The following is a 20,024-nucleotide window of genomic DNA, read 5'->3' on the forward strand; positions in this document are numbered from 1 at the left end:
TCTGTTGTTTTCTGCACAGCGCTCCAGTCTATCCAGATCACTTTGAATTTTGTTTCTGTCTTCCAAAGTATTAGCTATCCTGCCCAATTTTGTGTCATCTACAAATCTGATCAGCATTCCCTGCACCTCCTCCTCCAATACATTTAAAAAAAATTCCAGGGGTAGCAGAAGGTGGTAATGGCTGTACAGCAGGGATGGTGGGAGCACATGCTGTCCATTCTGAAATTGAGGATTGTTCTCAAGTATGATCCACGGTCACCCTAGAGTTGCTGTGGGGGACTACAGGAGTGGTTGGCCCTTCCAGGACCAGCAGCATCAGCATCCGCCCAAGGTTGTCGACCCTTGATGGTGGCCTTGACTATACCAGGTCTTTTCCCTCCCGGTCTGAAGGTTTGTAAAGTAGGTCCAACTGCAGCCTTCCTCAACCTAGCACCCTCCAGATGTGTTGGACTACAACTCCCATAACCCCATCTTGGATAAGATAGCTGTGGATGATGAGAGTTGTGGTCAAACATGTCTGGAAGGCACCAGGTTGGAGGAGGCTGCTCTATACCAAACTAGCTATCTGGTTATACGTTTGAGTCATTGGCTGGGTTGTTGATGTTTTTTCTATAAGATGTTTTCTGGTGTAGTTTAAAGTGTATGAGATTTTGTTTCAATGTGTTCTTGAAATCTGAAATTTCCTAGATTTCTGTTTTAATGGTAAGCTGCCATGTGAGCTAGAATTGATGGGTTTGGTGGGATAATTAAAAATAATAAATAAAATTATACATAATTAAGTGTGCAATCCTATGGGGATTATCCAATGCAGGGCAGGAGAAGTGTAGAGGGAATCATCTGAAATTGGCTGTCTAGCCACAGGAAGGCGGAGCGGGGAAAGCGGCTGCCAGAACGACACATAGGATGTGTCGTACTGGCATTTCTGCCTTCCCCGCCCAGGAATGCGCAAATGAAGGATATAACTTGTTCAAAAAGAACAGGAGGAACAGAAAGGGAGGTGGGGTTGCATTACATGTTAAAAAATACATATCTCTGCACAGAAATATAGGAGGATGAGCTTGGTAGCCCCATCGAGAGCATCTGGGTTAGAATAAATGGAGCAAAAACTAAAAGGAACTTGGTGGTTGGTGTTTACTACCAGCCACCCAATCAAGGAGAAGACAAGGATGAAACTTTTGAAAAGCAAATAGCCAATGTTTCAAGGAAGGATGATGTAATAGGGGACTTCAATTTCCCTGATATTTGTTGGGAGACAAATTCTGCAAAACATGGCCCCTCCAAGAAATTTCTGACTTCTGTTGCGGATAACTTCCTCTTACAGAAAGCAGAGGAAGGAACTAGAGGATCGGCTATCCTTGACTTGATCCTAACCAACAGAGATGACTTAGTGGATAAAGTAGCAGTTACAGGAACTCTGGGGGAAAGCGACCATGTTATACTTGAGTTCTTGGTTCTAAAGGAAGCAAAAGCCGAGTGTAGCCAAACGCGTACCCTGGATTTTAGAAAGCTGATTTTAATAAACTCAGATCAATGATCAGTAAGGTCCCATGGCAAGCGACTCTAATGAGAAAAAGAGTCCAAGATGGGTGGGAGCTTTTAAAAAAGGAAATTTTCAAGGCATAATTACAAACCATTCCAAGAAGAAAAAAATGTGGAAGACAATAGAAGAAGCCAATGTGGCTTCACAAAAAGCTTCGAGATGACCTGAAAACAAAAAAGGGCACATATAGGAAGTTGAAGGAAGGCCAAGTAACCAAGGAATTGCACAGGCATGTAGCACAGAATTGCAGGGATGGCATCAGGAAGGCTAAAGCTGAGAATGAGCTGAGGTTAGTGAGGGATGCTAAAAGCAACAAAAAGGCTTTCTTCAGCTACGTGCACAGTAAAAGACAGAGGAAAGAAATGGTGGTTCAGCTATTAAATAAGGATGGCAAAATGATAACAGATGACAAAGAAAAGGCAGAAGTGCTCAATTCCTACTTTGGCTCAGTCTTCTCCCAAAAGAGGGTCTATGACCCCCCTGGCAAAGGCGAAGTACAGGCTGAAGGGGCAGGATTTCAGCTTGAGATCGATAGGCATATGGTCAAGGAACACCTAATTACTTTGAATGAATTCAAATCTCCAGGGCCAGATGAACTGCATCCTAGAGTAATAAAGGAACTGGCAGAAGAACTCTCAGAACCGCTGTCTATTCTTTGAGAAATCATGGAGGACGGGGGAAGTGCCAGGTGACTGGAGGAGGGCTAATGTTGTCCCTATCTTCAAAAAGGGTAAAAAGGAGGAACCTGGGAACTACAGACCAGTCAGTCTGACATCAATCCCTGGGAAAATTCTGGAACAGATGATAAAGCAATCCATCTGGAAGTACCTTGAAAACAATGCTGTGATTACTCGAAGCCAACATGGATTTGTCAAAAACAAGTCCTGCCAGACAAATCTGATCTCATTTTTTGATCAAGTAACCTCCCTTGTAGAGCGTGGGAATGCTGTAGACATCATATACCTCGACTTCAGCAAAGCTTTCGACAAAGTGCCCCATGATATCCTGATGAACAAACTAGCTCAAAGTGGGCTGGATGAAACAACTCTCAGGTGGAGAATCGGACTCAAAGAGTGCTTATCAATGGGATCTTCTCAAAGTGGGGAAAGGTAGCAAGCGGGGTACCACAGGGCTCAGTCCTGGGCCCAGTGCTCTTCAACATTTTTATTAATGACTTGGAGGAGGGGGTGCAGGGAATGATGATCAGATTTGCAGATGACACAAAACTGGGCGGGATAGCTAGTACCTTGGAAGACAGAAACAAATTTCAGAGTGATCTTGATAGACTGGAGCACTGGGTAGAAAACAACAGAATGACATTTAATAGGGATAAATGCCAAGTTCTGCACCTAGGAAAAAGAAACCAAATGCACAGTTACAAGACGGGGAATACATGGCTCAACAACACTACAAGCGAGAAGGATCTTGGAATAGTTGTAGATCACATGCTGAATATGAGCCAACAATGTTGATGTGGCTGCAAAAAAGGCCAATGCTCTTTTGGGCTGCATTAATAGAAGCATAGCTTCCAAATCCCGGGAAGTACTAGTTCCCCTCTACTCAGCTCTGGTTAGGCCTCATCTAGAGTACTGTGTATGAACTTGAGCACGCTCCGGGAGAGAGCGCAGGACAGGAAGGCCTGGCATGCTATGGTCCAAGGGGTCACGAAGAGTAGGACATGACTGAACGACTGAACAACAACAAGAGTACTGTGTCCAGTTCTGGACACTGCACTTTAAGAAGGATGCAGACAAGCTGGAGTGGGTTCAGAGGAGGGCAACAAAGATGATCAGGGGACTGGAAACAAAACCCTACGAAGAGAGACTGAAAGAACTGGGCATGTTCAGCCTTGAGAAGAGGAGACTGAGGGGAGATATGATAGCACTCCTCAAGTACTTGAAAGGTTGTCACAAAGAGGAAGGCCAGGATCTCTTCTCGATCATCCCAGAATACAGGACACAGAATAATAGGCTCAAGTGACAGGAAGCCAGATTCCGGCTGGACATCAGGAAAACTTTTCTGACTGTTAGAGCAATACAACAATGGAACCAATGACCTAGGGAGGTGGTGGGCTCTCCCACACTGGAGGCATTCAAGGTGAGGCTGGACAGCCATCTGTCAGGGATGGTCTGACTTGGATTCCTGCACTGAGCAGGGGGCTGGACTCAATGGTCTTATAGGCCCCTTCCAACCCTAGTATTCTATGATTCTATGAATGCCCTGGAATGCCCCATTTTCACCGCTCTGCTCTCCTCTTCCGATCATGGAGTGCGGGGCTGTTTCGAGCTGCCTGCAAGGCAGGACAGGAAAGGGGGAAGGTTGGTTTTCCAGGAACCGACCTTGGAACGTGGGCTCAGAGATCGGTTCCCAGAAACTGACGTATCCTATGGCTGTCTAGCAGCTGACTAGTGGCCATAGGATTGCTCCCTAAAATACTTTGTTTTCTTTCTTTTTTGCTCAGAATGCAGGGCAGGAGTTTTGTTTGAGAAAAACGTAAAAAATATAGTCAGATAAAAATACCGTTTGTCAGCACTCTATCACCCGCTGGTTATCGTCATGTTTTTGCTGAAAATTAACCTGCATTGAGTGGGAGAAGTCACCTTGACTGTGCTGTTGCTGTTCTTAGTCTCTAGTAGCTCTGCTTGGATGCTTATGCTGCAGTCCAATAAGCCTTCTGAACCTGGCAGGGAGACATTTTTCTCCCTCTCTCACAATACTAGAACTCGGGGTCATCCCCTGAAGCTGAATAGTGAGAGAATCAAGACAGATACAAGGAAGGACTTCTTCATGCAGCACATAGTTAAACTGCGGACTTTGCTACTACAAAATGGCCACCAACTTAGATGGCTTTAAAAGGGGTTAGGCAAATTCAGGGAGGTCAGGGCTTTCAATGCCTACTAGTCATGATGGTTATACATTACCTCCAGTATCAGAAGCAGTATGCCTCTGTACACCAGATGCTGGGGAACACGACAGAGAAAGTGCTGTTGCACTCATGACCTACTTGTGGGTTTCCCACAGGCAGCTGGTTGGTCACTCTGTGAACAGAATGCTGGGTCAGATGGATGCTTGGTCTGATCCAGCATGGTTCTCCTTATGTTTTTATGCCCCCTAGATGTGTTGGATCTCAACCCCCATGTTTCCTAGCCATCATGACCAATGGTCAGGAATGCTGGGAGTTGTAGTTCAAACATCTGGAGTCCACCAGACTGGGAGAGGCTGCTATAAACACTTCCTTGGGAGTAAGCCCCAATGAATGCAGAGGGCTTACTACTTACTACTACAGATCTTTGAGTAGATCTGTAGAGGACTGCACTCTTAATGGGACAACGCCAGTTGAGGCTGGTGGCTCTGATGTCAGTGTGGTGGTGAATCCACTCCAGGTTTCAGTCAGAACTCTAAAGAAGCTATCCAAAGTGCTATTTTCCTTTATTATCACTTCTTTTGTTCTAAGACAGAAAACCAGCATTGAAAGGAGGTTCTGGGGCTAAACCCTTGCAAGTCAATTTGAGCAGCCCCCCATTCTCTTTATTTCATATCCTACCCACAGAGCTTCCACTATTGGGCAGGATGGAAATGTGAGTGATAAATAAACACAAACATTTCTCTCTCTTAAGCCTGCATCTGGGCTACTGAATAACATTTAGACTGCAGGGAGATCAGGATCTACTGGTAGATCTCTGTGTGATTTGCAGTAGATCTTCCACCTGCCCCTGCTCTAAAATATAGTGAATAATATAATATAATATAATATAATATAAAAGTGCTGTGTAGAACCTCTATTTTAAGTCCACTTCCAGCTAGGGGTGGAAAAGCAGTGCTTGAGGGGGCTACAAAACAGGCAGTTTAGGATCCGCTGAAAGAAGCAGGGGAGAAGAAATGACAGGAGATAAGTAAGAATACTTTGAGAAGCTTGTGGTGGGAGGAGGAAATGAATATATAATAAAAAGTAATCTCTACTTATAACCTCTGGAGAAATAAATTCTGCCTGAAATGGGGATGCCGAATAATGATACTTCCAGAGTCAATGTCTGTACTTGGTTTCATAGAATAGTAGGATTGGAAGGGGCCTACAAGGCCATCGGAAGGGGCCTACAAGGTTTGAAGAAAGCTGAGCTACAGAACTCCCTGCTACAAGGAAACAGCTGTGGCAAAGAATTTAGCCATTTCCAAGGAGGGATAAGATATCTATATAAAATGATATCAGTAATTGTCACCTGATTATGCCAAACTCCACCTCCATCTGCCACTATTTCATGACTGGCTCTGATCCTGCACTACCATTTTGTGAGCCTCAGTCATTTTCAGCTGTCTCAAGAGAGAGCCCTGGGGGTAGAAAGTTTGAGAACCGCTGTGCTAAAGGGTTCTATTGGAGAAGCAACCAGAGATACATTCTGTCCAATGTTTTGTGCAAAATGTTGAGTTTTATATGATTTTGACACTAATACACACACATGCACATTTGGAGGAGAGGCATGTCTACCCTATGCTTATATTAATTCAGAAATATTTTCATCTGCCCATGAGTTCGAAGAGGGGAGTTAGCCAAACATGAGGAGTCTTTTGGTCAGAGCAACAGTTCACATTCATGTTATGAGTGATTAGGAGCAGAAACAACAGTAGTACACAACTGTTGTCTTTTACATCTACCATTCAGTTGTGGTCAGATTAACTGCCATCTTCTCTCTGCAGCCATCATTATTCAGAAAGGTGAAGTGGAAGCAGAATCCTGCCTTTACTGAGGCTTTTGAGGTTTACCAAGAGTTCCTCACTTTAAAAGAGTTCTGTTCCAGAAGAGCTTCACAGAATGCATGCATGCCCATCTCCACAAAACACACCCTTAAGTATTTTGTAGCTGGCCTAATGATTTAAACTGCACAAGTCAACAGTTAGCTATTGTATGATGATGACGATGATGTCTGTTCATAGGCAGCAAGCAGGTTGAGCAGAAGCGAAGGAGGATGGGGGTCCTGTACCTTCAGTGGAGATATAGAAGAAGGACTTTTAGTGGGTGCAGCTTTTCTCACCTCTTCATGACAAATGGTACTTTCCCAATCTTGTGCTGCCTGCTAACTTAGCTGCGGCCCAAACTAGAAAGAAGAATGGGACCTGCCTTGTGTGCAGAAGTGCAAAATTCAGTCCTCAGCATCTCCAATTAAAAGGATCAGGTACCAGGGAATGGGAAAGACCTCTGTGTGGGACCATGGAGAGCCCCTGCTGGCAGCCTAGAGGAACCAACATAACAGAACTTGGGCAGATAAATATGGGGTGCCCTAAACCCCAAACCACTTGTATAAATCCAGTTCAAAACCGCGCTTTTCAGATTAATTTTTCTAATGTTTACTCATCAGCCCAGACTAGATCACCAGTTTGCAGCCCACATCCCTGACGTTGTTCTATCTGGACCCACACAATTATAGGTACCTTTCCAGATACAGACTCTAGTGGGACAATGTGAGAATGAGAAATGGGAAGGAAGACTTTTTTCCTCCCTCTTTCATAATACTAGAACCCAGTGGGGTCATCTCATGATGCTGATTGGTGGGAGATTCAGGACAGATAAAAGGAAGTCCTTCTTCACACAGCACATAGTTAAACTATGGAATTCGCTACCACAAGATGGAGTGATGGCCATCAGTTTGAATTGCTTTAAAAGGGGAGCAGACAAATTCATGGAGGAGAAGGCTATCAGTGACTACTAGCTATGATGGCTACATGCTACCTCAAGTATCAGGCAGCATGTCTCTGTACACCAGTTGTTGAGGAATATGAGTGGGAGGTTGCAGTTGTACTCATGCCCTGTTTGTGGGCTTCCCACAGGCAGCTGGTTAGCTACTGTGTGAACAGAATGCTGGACGATATGAACGTTTCGTGTGATCCAGCCTGGCTCTTCCTACATTCTTAGGACTCCTGTGCTTTGGACAGTGGCTCTATAGACAGTTGTAGAGTTCCTTAAGGCAATAGCTGCTTCTTAGGGACACCTTCACTTGTTACCTAACTGTCTGCTGTGGACAACCTCACAGAGGAACAGCTGGGAGCAACCTGGTCACAGGGTAGGCCTCTCTCCTGGCTTGCATGGAATGGTGTGTGGGATGGATTCTGTACCTGTAGGAGAGCAGCCTGTGGAAATCAAGGGGAGCCACAGGCAGAAAAGGAACAAGCCATAGGCAGCGGCTGGAGTATATAGTTCCTGAACCTGGATACACAGCAGGTGTTTATGAGGGAAAGACAAAGAAGGATGTACAAAACCAACTCAGTTAAAACCATTAACACAATTAATTAAGACACATGCATATAATTTCCTGGCAGTTGTTGCAAAGAATGCTACTGTATAAGTAATATAAAACTGGTTATGTAATTATAACTCTGACACAACATCTTGAAGTGTTTGACTGAAGCACTTTAAAAGAAAATATGGTGTTTTCCCCCCTGGGTCCCAACACAGGTGGGCAGAATAATAAATGGATATGGCATAAGTGTGCTCTTTACCTGTGTCACCCACATCTTGCCCACAACTCCATCCCATTCCATCAGTGTATCTTTGCTGGCAGAACGGTTCCACCGCTGTATCTATCATGGTGGCACTATATCTGGCATTCTGCTGGCCTTGTGGGGCTTTTGCTGAATTCTAGATGTCACTCCCATTTCAGCTGGCAGATGTTTAGTACAGGATTGTTTAAAAAGATAGCAAAGGGAACATTAACAAATGCTGGCATCTTCTTTTGAATAGTGGGTGGTCTAGAGCTGGCAAATTTGGAAATTTTCTGGGATTGGGGACTTCTGAAATAATGAGTACCCTTTTGAAATCAGAGCCATATGTGGCTGATGGAGGCAGGGGGAATCTTGAGTAGTACTTAATCTCTTCCATATGCATCCATTCACAGATACCAGAGGAGATCTGTCACTTTCCCATATTTTGGCAATACTGGTGTAACTAGTCGTACCAATAAATCAGGACTCTTAATTGTGACATTCTCATTTCCTTCTCTGAAGAAATATTGCAAGCGTTAATTCATGTTCTGTATTGATTCCCCAGTCAGATTTGGAGGTCCATGGTTCTTCAAATCTCATCTCAGTGGAGAACTCCCTAGGGCAGGGCTGTGCAAACTTCAGGCTTGTGGGATGTACTTTGCTTTTTTTACTAGAACCCCGAGATCCACCTACCAAAATAGTGTCTGGGAGGGGTAAGCCATGCATGTGTAGCACAAACCAGTGAAAGTTTATTTGCAAACAAGTCCCCAGTAAGGGAGTTTCAGATTGCAGCCTTGGAAATAAGGAACAAGGGTGCCACTGAACCAATGCTCACCTGGAAATTTGTTTTCAGTACAGAAACTGAGCTCGCAATCATCTCTCACAAAAATCCATGCTTGTTTTTTCTGGAAGCTTTCTTTGTTTTAGCAGGCTAATTTTTTGGAGGTGGTGAAAAACCTTTTCGTTGTTGCTATTGTTAAACAATTCAGATTAGAGATCCCTGTAAATTTACTGTAAATGTCCCAGAGATCTTCCACTAGATCCCAAGCTAACTTCTGTCCACCCCTGCACTAGGTGGCCTTAAACAAGCCACTATTTCTCAGGTCCCTATCTGCAATATTGCTCCCTTTAATAGCAAACTCAGTGGTCCAGTGCTGACAGAAATAGAATAAATATGGGGCCACTGAGAAACATGGAGGTATCATCAGAGGAATGCCAAGGTTTGCATAGTACAAGATGTAAAATAAACCTTAAAAAACACCAAAAGGGGACACCCCCCAAACATCACAATGAGGACTGGGCTTGCTTAATGACTTTCAGGAGACATTGTATGTTGAGTGTCAGCTGGAAAAGAAAAATGGAAATCTGGGGTGGGGTGGGGCAGTAGGGAGAATAGGGCTTGCTTGAGTCCCTAACAGCTTAGTATCATGGCTGGCTAGATGGAACCCTGAACAGTTGTACTTCTATTACAGATGGGGATATACTGCAATATTTTGTTGCAGGTCCCACTTGGGTCATTAAAATAATAACCTGCCACACAGGGTTGTTGTAAGGATTACTGTGATAGGGTGTGTGAAGTTCTTCAAATATCCTAAAATGCTATAAAAATAGTAAGTATTATTCACAAGCCCATCCTACTTTTCCCACTCTTGTAGTAAGGTTGCAAACTGGACTGGTCACTTTGTAGTACCAGGATATCACCAGTTTTCTGAACACCTCTCCCAGTTTGGCTGAGGACACGGTTTTTTGAACTGAGACTGCTAGGCTGACCAGAGGCAAAGGAAGACTGGGCTCCTGTAAAGACAGTAATTCTGGTACAGCTGCATGAGAAATTGCATGCGGCGAAATTCCTCACTTCTACTCAACAGCTATAGGTAAGGAGAACTTACATCTGCTAGTGTGGTGTGGTGGTTAGAATGTTGGACTAAGACTGGGTAGATCCATGTTCAAATCACCACTCAGCCATGAAGTTTGCTGGGAGAACTTCAAGCACTCTTCTGGTACAGTCCACTACCACCTCAGTCTTCTTTCCACAAGACAACCTATCTCACACATATCGAAAGACCACATGAGGGGTTTCATGGGGCTGTGCAGGTCAGGCCAGCCCCCTCACCGGGTGTGTTCAGTTGGCATGTGAAGGGTATTGAGAGACACAGTGGGAGACCCTAGCCTGATCAGGGTCTTTGCTCACATGGAGTTGCTCATGCACAACATTCACATGTTGGTTGAATGTGTAGATGGGCAAATGTGTCAGGGACAGCGCTAGCCTGTGTGGTCCTACAACCCCTTGCATGCATTCTTTCAAGGCATGGATGTTTTCTTAACTCCCCTCACCTCTTTCTGCCACATGTGCAGCCCAGGCCAGAATCATTAATGTAGGTTAGAGTGCTCACTATAGTCTTATCACCATACACTAAAATGGTGAAGAAAACTACACCCTTTCCCTACCTTGATTGTATGATGAGAACTTCTATTTTTCCACATTTATGCTTGAGATTTTTTAAGTGCATTTTGAAAAATGTAAAGTGTGAATAGGACCAACATGAGTTTCCAAACGCATGTATCATACATATGGTTGCCAAGGAGCCAGGATTGGCTCTGTCTCTTGCCCTCTGTATGGCAAACTCAGGTTTGCAGCTGCTGTGTAAGGCCCAGACAGCATAGTTAAAAGGACTGATGGGTAACTAATGTGCATTGTCTTGACTAACAAATGTGCCCTAGATGTTTTCTTTTGGCATGAGCTGAAGCCATGTCTATTAGTTAATAGGCTATTAGTTAATCTAACCCTGAAAAGGGTCATCCTTTTAAAATTAAAACATAGGACACTTGACATATGGCAATATTAATTGTGTTATAAGTTCTGACTGGGTATGTCTCACTGTCTCTCACACTTTGGATTTAGTGATGAGGAGAGCAATCCTATGGCCCCTAGATAGCATCTGGGAGGACACTGGATAGTTCAGATTCCTGTATTCGAGGCTGGAGACAGTGCTCCGACCTTGGACCCAGGAGTCTGAGCTCCCCTCCCCCCCCCCAGTGTGGAGGGAACCCTGCCGGCTGCCTCTCTGAGGTTGCAACCTCAGAGGGAAGGTGCAGAGGGCATCCCCATGAATGGGGAGGGGACTGGGGAGACCGGCTTACAAGGAATCCTCCAGCCTCCCTAGCCTCCTTCCCTCCCTGTCCCTGACACCTCAGCTAGACAAGCAAAAAAGCCCATCTAGCTAAAATGAAAAGCGGAAGCAGCAAGGAGGTGAAGATCACCTCCGCCGTTCCTCCCTCTCTGCATTGGATGGATATAAGCCTCCAAGTTTGGAGGTTTACGGCCATTCCCATAGGACTGTGCCCTAAAGTGTCTTTTGACATTGCTACAAACATAATATTGATTTGGCTCACATGTTTTGGGGATGTCCTATGGTTTGTACTGTACAGGTTTGGCAGGATATAGGAGCTAGGATTAACTTGAATTTGTACCTCTTCAAACTTTTAATTCTTTAATCCTGGAATAGGTACCTGTTCTCTTGTCACTCCCTAAATATTAGATGCTTTGGATTCATAGGGCGGCTTTGATATTTGCAATATTTTAAGTAAAAAAAAAAGGTAAAGGTGTCCCCAACCAGTCGTGTCCGACTCTAGGGTGCGGTGCTCATCCCCGTTTCTAAGCCGAAGAGCCAGCGCTGTCCGAAGACGCTTCCGTGGTCATGTGGCCGGCATGACTGAACACCGAGGTGCACGGAACGCTGTTACCTTTCCCGCCGAGGTGGTACCTATTTATCTACTTGCCATTTCTTGCTTTCGAACTGCTAGGTTGGCAGAAGCTGGGACTGAAGACGGGAGCTCACTCCGTCACGCAGCACTCAGGTCTCAAACTGCCGACCTTCCAGTCTGCAGTTCAGCGTCTTAACCACTAAGCCACCGCGGCCCCCAATATTTTAAGTACCAAGGCTTTAATATTTGCAAATATTGGCTATGACCAGGAAAAGGGCCATTTCTGTATGTAATCCTGCTGATGCTGCTTCCATATCATCACCTCTGTGTGTGTGTATGTGTGTGTACTTCAGTCAGTCCAGCCAGCAGGAGAATATACTTCATAGAAGGAAGAAGTCCTGTGGCCTGCGATTTATTGATTGAGATTTGTCCCTAATCTGATTACAGATTATAGGCCCAAACAGCAGTACCAGCAAGAGGAGGCCTCTTCAACCTCCCAAAGGGAGAAGAGGGCCTATGTATCGTATCTGGACTTCTACAGCATTGTATGTTGTTTCTGTTGTGGACTTTTCTTCTTTTTTATGCATGTATAGTGCACAGTATCCCTCTTGAAGGGGTACTGAAGAAAGTGGAAATGTTATTATTTGCTGTATACATGTTGCAAGTTATTTATTTTCACAAATAATAAGAAACCATATGTGTGAATATTTGGTCTGTCTGGGGGGGAAAACTGTGAAGCAACAGAGAGCTTCGGCTATTGGGCGGTATAGAAATGAAATAAATAAATAAAAATACATAAAATAAATGGTTTTAGAGCCACAAAGGGCTAAGGCATTTGAACGAAGTAATCTGTGACCTGTATTAGCCAGTTCTGGCTTGATTCAATACATTTTTTGGTTGGGAAAGCCTGTAATCAGATATAAAACTGCATGGTTTTACTCAGTCATGCCAAGGCTCTGGAATTCCCTCCTGAGGGAAGTTTACCCCTTCCTTTATGATATTTTGGTGGACAGACATTTTTCTTTTTTCTTTTCTTTTTTAAGAAGGGCCTTTGGTCTATTATATCTGGCTTTAATAGCTAGTTGATATGGTTTTATACTGCGGGTAAGAGGTGTGAATGGTACTTATTGTTTTGTCTTTTTCTGATGTTTTTATAGATTATGTTCTAGCTTGCTCTTTTATATTGTCTAGGTTTTGTGGTTGAATTTTTAATATTTTTATAGTTTATTGATGACATTAGCCACCTTGGACTATTTTTGGGAAAGGTGGGGGAAAATCTTTTAAATAGACTTCAAGTCCCATGTTTCCCCCTTGATGGAACTCTGAATTCATGATATGTTGGATCTTTTGTGCTGAGGGGGAAAAATCAGTGAGGCAGTCCTCTGATATCTTTCCATGTGTATATCAACACTTTCTCTGCCTTTTTGAGCAGTGTTATCAACTGCTGCCCTTCTCATTTGCACCGTTCCCTGTTTCTTCTATACACAGCCTTTTGTCTTTCTGATCTCTTACTATATATTGGCTGCTTGTTCTGTTACTGTCTTTTAAATTTCTCTGGCTCCTCCCCCCTCAAATTTTTCCTCTGTAGAGGCTGCAGAAAATGGTTATATGGGATATCTTTCTCCCTCTTTTTAAAAAGCATATTATTGGGCTTTTTTTGTGTTAACTTAGTGAACGGAACACACTACACTAAGTGAACATGTGACTGAGAAAGACAAAAATTTGAAAAGGGAGGGCTATGGGGCATATGCAGAGTACATCATGAGAAACGCCGGGTTGGATGAATCACAGGTCGGAATTAAGATTGCCGGGAGAATTATCAACAACCTCCGATATGCAGACGATACCACCCTAATGGCAGAAAGCAAAGAGGATCTGAAGAGCCTCTTGTTGAGGGTGAAAGAGGAGAGTGCAAAAGCTGGTTTGAAACTCAACATTAAAAAAACTAGGATCATGGCATCTGGCCCCATCACTTCCTGGCATATAGAAGGGGAAGACATGGAAGCAGTGACAGATTTTATTTTCTTGGGCTCCAAGATCACCGCAGACGGTGACTGTAGCCATGAAATTAAAAGACACTTAGCTTGCTCCTTGGGAGGAAAGCTATGGCAAACGTAGGCAGCATAGTAAGAAGCAGAGACATCACCTTGCCGACAAAGGTCTGTCTAATCAAAGCTATGATTTTCCCAGTTGTAATGTATGGCTGTGAGAGCTGGACTATAAGGAAGGCTGAGCGCCGAAGAATTGATGCTTTCGAACTGTGGTGCTGGAGAAGACTCTTGCGAGTCCCCTGGACTGCAAGGAGGTCCAATCAGTCCATCCTAAAGGAAATCAACCCTGACTGCTCACTGGAAGGACAGATACTGAAGCTGAAGCTCCAATATTTTGGCCACCTAATGCGAAGAGAAAACTCCCTGGAAAAGACCCTGATGCTGGGAAAGACCGAAGGCAAAAGGAGAAGGGGACGGCAGAGGATGAGATGGCTGGATAGCATCACCGATGCAATGAATACGGACTTGAGCACGCTCCGGGAGAGAGCGCAGGACAGGAAGGCCTGGCGTGCTGTGGTCCATGGGGTCACGGAGAGTCGGACACGACTGAACGACTGAACAACAAATGGGGCAGGAGTACTTAAAAAAAAAGAGAGAAAAAGGTGTGTATATGTGGGGAAATGGATGAAAGGAGAGCAGGAAACCAGAGTAAACGTGATCCTGAGGGTGATAAAATGGGAAGTGTTTTAATATTTTATATGTAATTGTTCATGTAATGTTTTCATATTTCATGCTTTCATGAGTATGTTTTCATACTCCTACCCACACACACATTTAATAGGTTGTGAACAATAATTTGATAGACTTCCATCTATTCCACCAAGCCTAATTTAAAACCTCCTAATGAAAGACACGACTGAACGACAGCAACGATGAAAGAGAGCGGGGGGGGGGGGCGGTATACGAGCTGCGCCTTGAGCGCCCCCTTCCTCCGGGCGCCGGGTCAGTCATGCGCCCCCCCGCTTTCCTCTCAGCCCTGAAAAAGGCGCAGGCCCAGCAGGGAGCGAGGGTGATGTCATAACCACCAAGCCTCAGCCAACGCCTCCCCCACTTCTCTCTTCCTCCCCTCCCCGGTTCCCCCCTCTTTCGCCCCCAACATCCGGGCTCTGCACCAGAGCCGGCAATAATAATAAAAAGCAGCCAACAGTTGTCGCAGCTGCTACCAGAGAGCGCGAGGTGGTGGGGGGGGGGGAACAGGAGGAAAGGGAAAAAGAAGGCGCGCGTTCATTGGCTGATCAGGAAGGCAATGCTCGAGATGGCGTGCCTGCGTTAATGCTCGCGTGCAGGCAGGCGCGCGCGTGCGCGCTGGCCGGCCATATAAGAAGAAGGGCGGGAGTTTGGCTCGCTCGGTCGCGCGCGCGCGCCTTCTCCTCTCCCCCGTCTTGTACAGTCATCCTGTCTCGCGCGCGCGCGCGCGCGGGACAAACGAACTCGGGCTCGCGTCGCTGGTTCTCTCTCTCTCTCTCTCTCTCCCCCCCCTTCCCCTTCCGTCGCCCCTCCCCCCACCCCGGCCCCAACAGTCTCTCGCGCGCAGGGTGGTGCTTTCGCGCGTGCGCGACCCTCGCTTGGTTGCCCGCTCGCCCGCCCGCCCGAGGGAATTGAGCGGAGGTGGGGGGAGGGAAGGGAAAAGAAAGGGGGGGCCTCGCTGTGTGGCGCGGAAGGCTGAGTGCGCGAGCGGCGGCGGCGGCGACACTGAGGAGAAGGAAAGACGGAGAGGGCGGGCGGGGGGTGGGGGAAGGGGGGGCAGGAGAGATGAGCGCTCGGTTCCCCCCTAGGACCAGCGAGGAGGAACAGCAGCGGCCGTCGCCGTCGTCCCCCCCGTGTGAATGAACTGAGGCGAGGCCGCTTTCGCCGGCTCGGCTCGGCCCGGCCCGGCCCGGCCCGGCCCTGCCCGGACCAGACATCCCGACCCCGCTTCGGAGCGCGGAGTTGCAGCCCTCTCCCCTTCTGGCCGCCCGGGCACGGTGGTAAGTAGACAGCGGGTGGTAGAGCTCGTGGGGCGCCTGGATGGAGTGGGGGGCCTGGGAGGAGGAGGAGGCCGAGGCCGCCGCCTGGACCTCGGGGCCTGGAAGCAAGCAGGGCGGAGGAAGGCCAGGCAAGGCAAGGCGGCCGTCCCGCCCGCGTGTGTACGTGTTGGGGAGGGGGTGACATTGTAATCCTTCTCAAGGGGATCCTCCATACCCCGCTAACGTCTGGCATTCTGAAGAGGAGGGGGGTTGTTGGAAACTGGCTTTGGGGATCGAATACGTCAATGCAGGTTGCACTGCCTTTGTTGTTGTGCCTTCCCGCCTTCCCTCTCCCGTAAGGTTTGTTATTGGCCTTGAAATTATAATGTTGCTGTAATCAATTATTTTTAATCTGTCACTATATACGGGTCTTTCAGAAGTAATAAAGCAAAGGACAGGTCCCTGCCCCTAGGAGCTTACAATCAGAAATTCGGTGGTAGTGGTGGTGGGGGAGGACGGAAGAAGGAGGGGAGGAAGTTGGGGGCTAAGGTAAGCCTCGAAGAATATGCCTTCAGTTGCTGGTGTTTGGTTTCTCCCCCCCCCCTTCCCTTTCTCCTCACTAGTCTCTGGGGGAGAAAGCTATTAGGAGGTCTTAAAAGTACATAATTTGTACAGTATTAGTGCTGTCATTACAATGCTGGTGGTATTTGCAAGCTTTCTTTTTCTAAAGTGTCAGAGCAAAATTTCCAAGGCATATCTTATGGATGCATGCAATTATGGTGGTCTAGTATATCAAAGGTTATAAATCACATAGTATAGAACTTATTTCCAGGTAAGTGTATTTAGCACTGCAAGCTTAATCACTTAGGACAGAGGCACTTCAAGGATATATGTGTTTGAGATTTGATTTCTCTGAGTTCATTGTGTCAACCCAATCTGGTGGTGACATAGCATGATGTCTGTTTCTTCCCCTGGAGGGATGGTGGGTGAAAAATCTCCTTGTCTGCCAAGATTTATTAATAATGGTTATAAGCCCACATTCTCCTCCTGCCACAAAGCATTCTCCTATCATTCACAGAGAACCATTAATAAATGACTCTATTTATAAAATACCCCACCCTGCTGCATAATCCACTTCGCTAGGTGTATATTTTCAAATGTGCAATATTTATAAAGTAGTCTGCCTTTGTGATTGGCTTCCTACAGGCTCAGCTATTGCTGTCTCTTTTAGGAAAAAAAAGGTGTGGGTAAGGGAAATGAACCAAAACAAAGGATTATGTAAATGTGCTGCCTCTTAGGATATTTTGAAAAGTTGAAGTGGGTGTGAGACACTGTTTTTAGAGGGCTGTACTATTGCCTATTGAAATATAGAAATTTAGTATGTTTTTTAAACATCTGCAAAGTGCTATTTTACATTGCAGTAATCCTGTGCCTTTTTATGGTGCATGTTGTTATTAGAGCTACATCTGTTGTATGTTAAAAATATTCCCGATTCTTCACCAAGAAAGGATGCAGCCTGTATATATCATGGAACTCAAGCAGATTTGCATATGTGGGGAGGGGCAAAAAGTTACACAGGGTGCAGAAGCCCTGCCCCCAAGCACTGCCGAATCTGCTCAGCCTTCTCATCCACAGATTTCATTAGGTATTGCCCACACACTTTCTGTACTGTCTTAGCCATAATGAAGAATTTGCTTATTTTTTGAAAAAAGTGAAAGTTGAGATTGCCTGGATGCTGAGTTTTAGCTCCGGTATGCAATCTTGTGGTTTTACATTGTGATTATAGAATATGCACAGCTCTGTTTCCGATAGGTTCAAATACAGAAATTTATATATGGGTTTTGAAAACACTGGTTTGGGGTTAGGATTCAGGTTTAGTGATGGACAGCTGCAAGTTGTGATGTTATTTCAATGAGGTAAGTATTGTCTTGCTTATGATGGACTAGTTTTATAGTTTGTGTGTTGGGATTGCATCTCTGGCTTATTGAGGAATCACTGCAAAACGTTATGTTTATGTAGAAGTAGGTATATATTTTGGAACATAGTCAGCAACTTGTATCATCATATCTTAGTATTCACTAAAGAGACATTTCCTTGACACATTTGTAATTTGAGTTAACAGTTAATCAGATTTAAACTTCTTACTTTGCAAGGGCTTTTTGATTATAACAGTAGCAACCCAAATGTGACCTAGCAATTTTTTCCTGAGTCTGCAAGCAGAGTGCTGCAGTGCCTGCACTGCTAAAGGCGTTGTCAAGCTGTAAGAGTGAAGTTAAGATTTCAGTTCTCTTGAGCCTTGACTATCAAGAGCCCAGAAAGAAGCAGTAAAGCCATCAGGAGGACTGGTCAATTTTCTTTCCTTTTTCCTTAATAAAGCTGTAAATGTAGAAGTGAGCATTTGGAAGCAGAATCTGGAAAAAATAAGGAATATATGAGGATACAGTGTAGCCAGGTAATCTTCCTCTGAGACTCTTTCTTCAAGAGCCAGATGGTTGGAATATTTATACGTACAGATGACGGGGAGAGACTAATTCTAAACATGGCAAAATAGTTTAAGAACTCTCATCATGCTACTTTCCACCCATTGGAGCTGGGTTTATTTCCTTTAGTGCTGGATCTTATGTGGCAAACTTTGCTTCTCTCTTTTAAAACATATTTGCCTTTCATACCTTATTATAAAGCAGTTATCTGGCAAATGTAGGTGACTTCTGTCCAATAAAATTGGTTTACAATTAAGGATACTAAGTGATAATTATCATATGCTTCACATTCTTTACAGAGGGGTAGCTGTGTTAGTCTGTTGCAGCAAACGTACAGGGTCTTGTGGCACCTTTGTTGTTGTTGTTCAGTCGTGTCCGATTCTTTGTGACCCCATGGACCATAGCACGCCAGGCCTTCCTGTCCTGCGCACTCTCCCGGAGTGTGCTCAGGTTCATATTCATTGCATCAGTGATGCTATCTAGCCATCTCATCCTCTGCCGTTCCCTTCTCCTTTTGCCTTCAGTCTTTCCCAGCATCAGGGTCTTTTCCAGAGAGTTTTCTCTTTGCATTAGGTGGCCAAAATATTTGAGCTTCAGCTTCAGTATCTGTCCTTCCAATGAGCACTCAGGGTTGATTTCCTTTAGGATGGACTGATTTGCCCTCCTTGCAGTCCAGACTCATAAGAGTCTTCTCCAGCACCACAGTTCGAAAGCATCAATTCTTCGGCGCTCAGCCTTCCTATTCTGGCATAAGCTTTCATGGAGACTGTCTATGAAAGCTAATGCCAGAATGAATTTGTTAGTCTTTAGGGTGCCACAATACTCTTAGTTATTTTCACATTCTTTAGTTTGCTGAGGAACTAAGGTTGAGAGGTAGTGACTTAGCCACATACAACTAACTGTGTTCTGTAGATTCAGCTTTCTCAGTTTTAAGACCCGCTCTATCCATAATTTTTACTCATTCTTTCTACTTTGTCCTTATTCAACCTCTCAACCAGCCTTTCAGTTTACACATTTTACCATTGCATCCCCCTGCATGTAACTGTCAGGGTAAAAACTTCCAGAGGTGATAGCTATGTTAGTCTGTTGCAGCAAAACCAACAAAGAGTCCTGTAACACCTTGATTAGCACATTATATATGGCATAATTTTTGTAGGCTAGAGTCCACTTCACCAGTGTTATCCTTAGTTGGCAGGTATATAGACCAGTTAGCTACATGCCTAGACCAGTTACTTGCTTCAGGTGAGTGGCTAATTGCACATCTGCACTCAGTGGCTCTAAGATGGGTGGAAAACACCAAACTGTAAGCAGACCTTTATTGGGAATTTATTATTTGTTATAATATTTTTGTCCCACCCTTTTTCCTCTTGCAAAGAACCCAAGGCGGCTTACATAGTCCTCTCCATTTTATCATCACGACAACCCTGTGAGTTAGGTTAGGCTGAGAGTCAGTGACTGGCCCAAAGTCGCCCAGTGAGCTTTATGGACAAGTGAGGACTAGAACCTAGTTTTCCTGAGTCCCAGTCCAACATTGTAGCCATTACACCCCACTGGCACTGGAATAGAGTGGGAGCAAGGTTATTCTCATGTCCTCTCTTCACCAAGAATAATTGGAACTCTGTCCGTGCTTTCCTTTGCCTTCTCCTGCATGGGAACAGGGAAGGAAGGAGTTAGAAGAATTGAGTTCCTGATTTAGTGAAATCCAACAGGATCAAAACTTGGTCTCTTGAAGGGGAAGTAGGAACTGAGCTTTGATTTTTAGGGTTGCTTTATTAATCTAGTAAGTAGTAAACTTAGTAGGCATAATCGAAAGACTAAACATTAATCAGGT

The 20,024-nt window shown here is 45.0% G+C and overlaps 1 protein-coding gene across 5 annotated transcripts in view; it reads left to right on the plus strand.

Moving 5' to 3' along the window:
• The window catches only part of PPM1A (protein phosphatase, Mg2+/Mn2+ dependent 1A), a 75,422-nt gene that overhangs the window by 5,405 nt on the left and 49,993 nt on the right, over window positions 1–20,024 (plus strand). For 2 of the 5 annotated variants that reach the window (XM_084836363.1, XM_084836334.1), the window contains exon 1: window positions 15,186–15,734. The exons of 1 other annotated variant lie outside the window; for it this stretch is intronic. The gene's annotated coding sequence lies outside the window, so the exon portion shown is untranslated. Of the gene's footprint in view, window positions 1–15,086; window positions 15,735–20,024 lie in introns of those variants that run through there. 2 more of the 5 variants (XM_084836373.1, XM_084836384.1) reach the window with 2 other exon arrangements.

Source organism: Heloderma suspectum, chromosome 1 (genome assembly GCF_057233095.1).
Source record: "Heloderma suspectum isolate Gila_16-S chromosome 1, 16-S_ref, whole genome shotgun sequence".
Lineage (NCBI taxonomy): Eukaryota > Metazoa > Chordata > Lepidosauria > Squamata > Helodermatidae > Heloderma > Heloderma suspectum.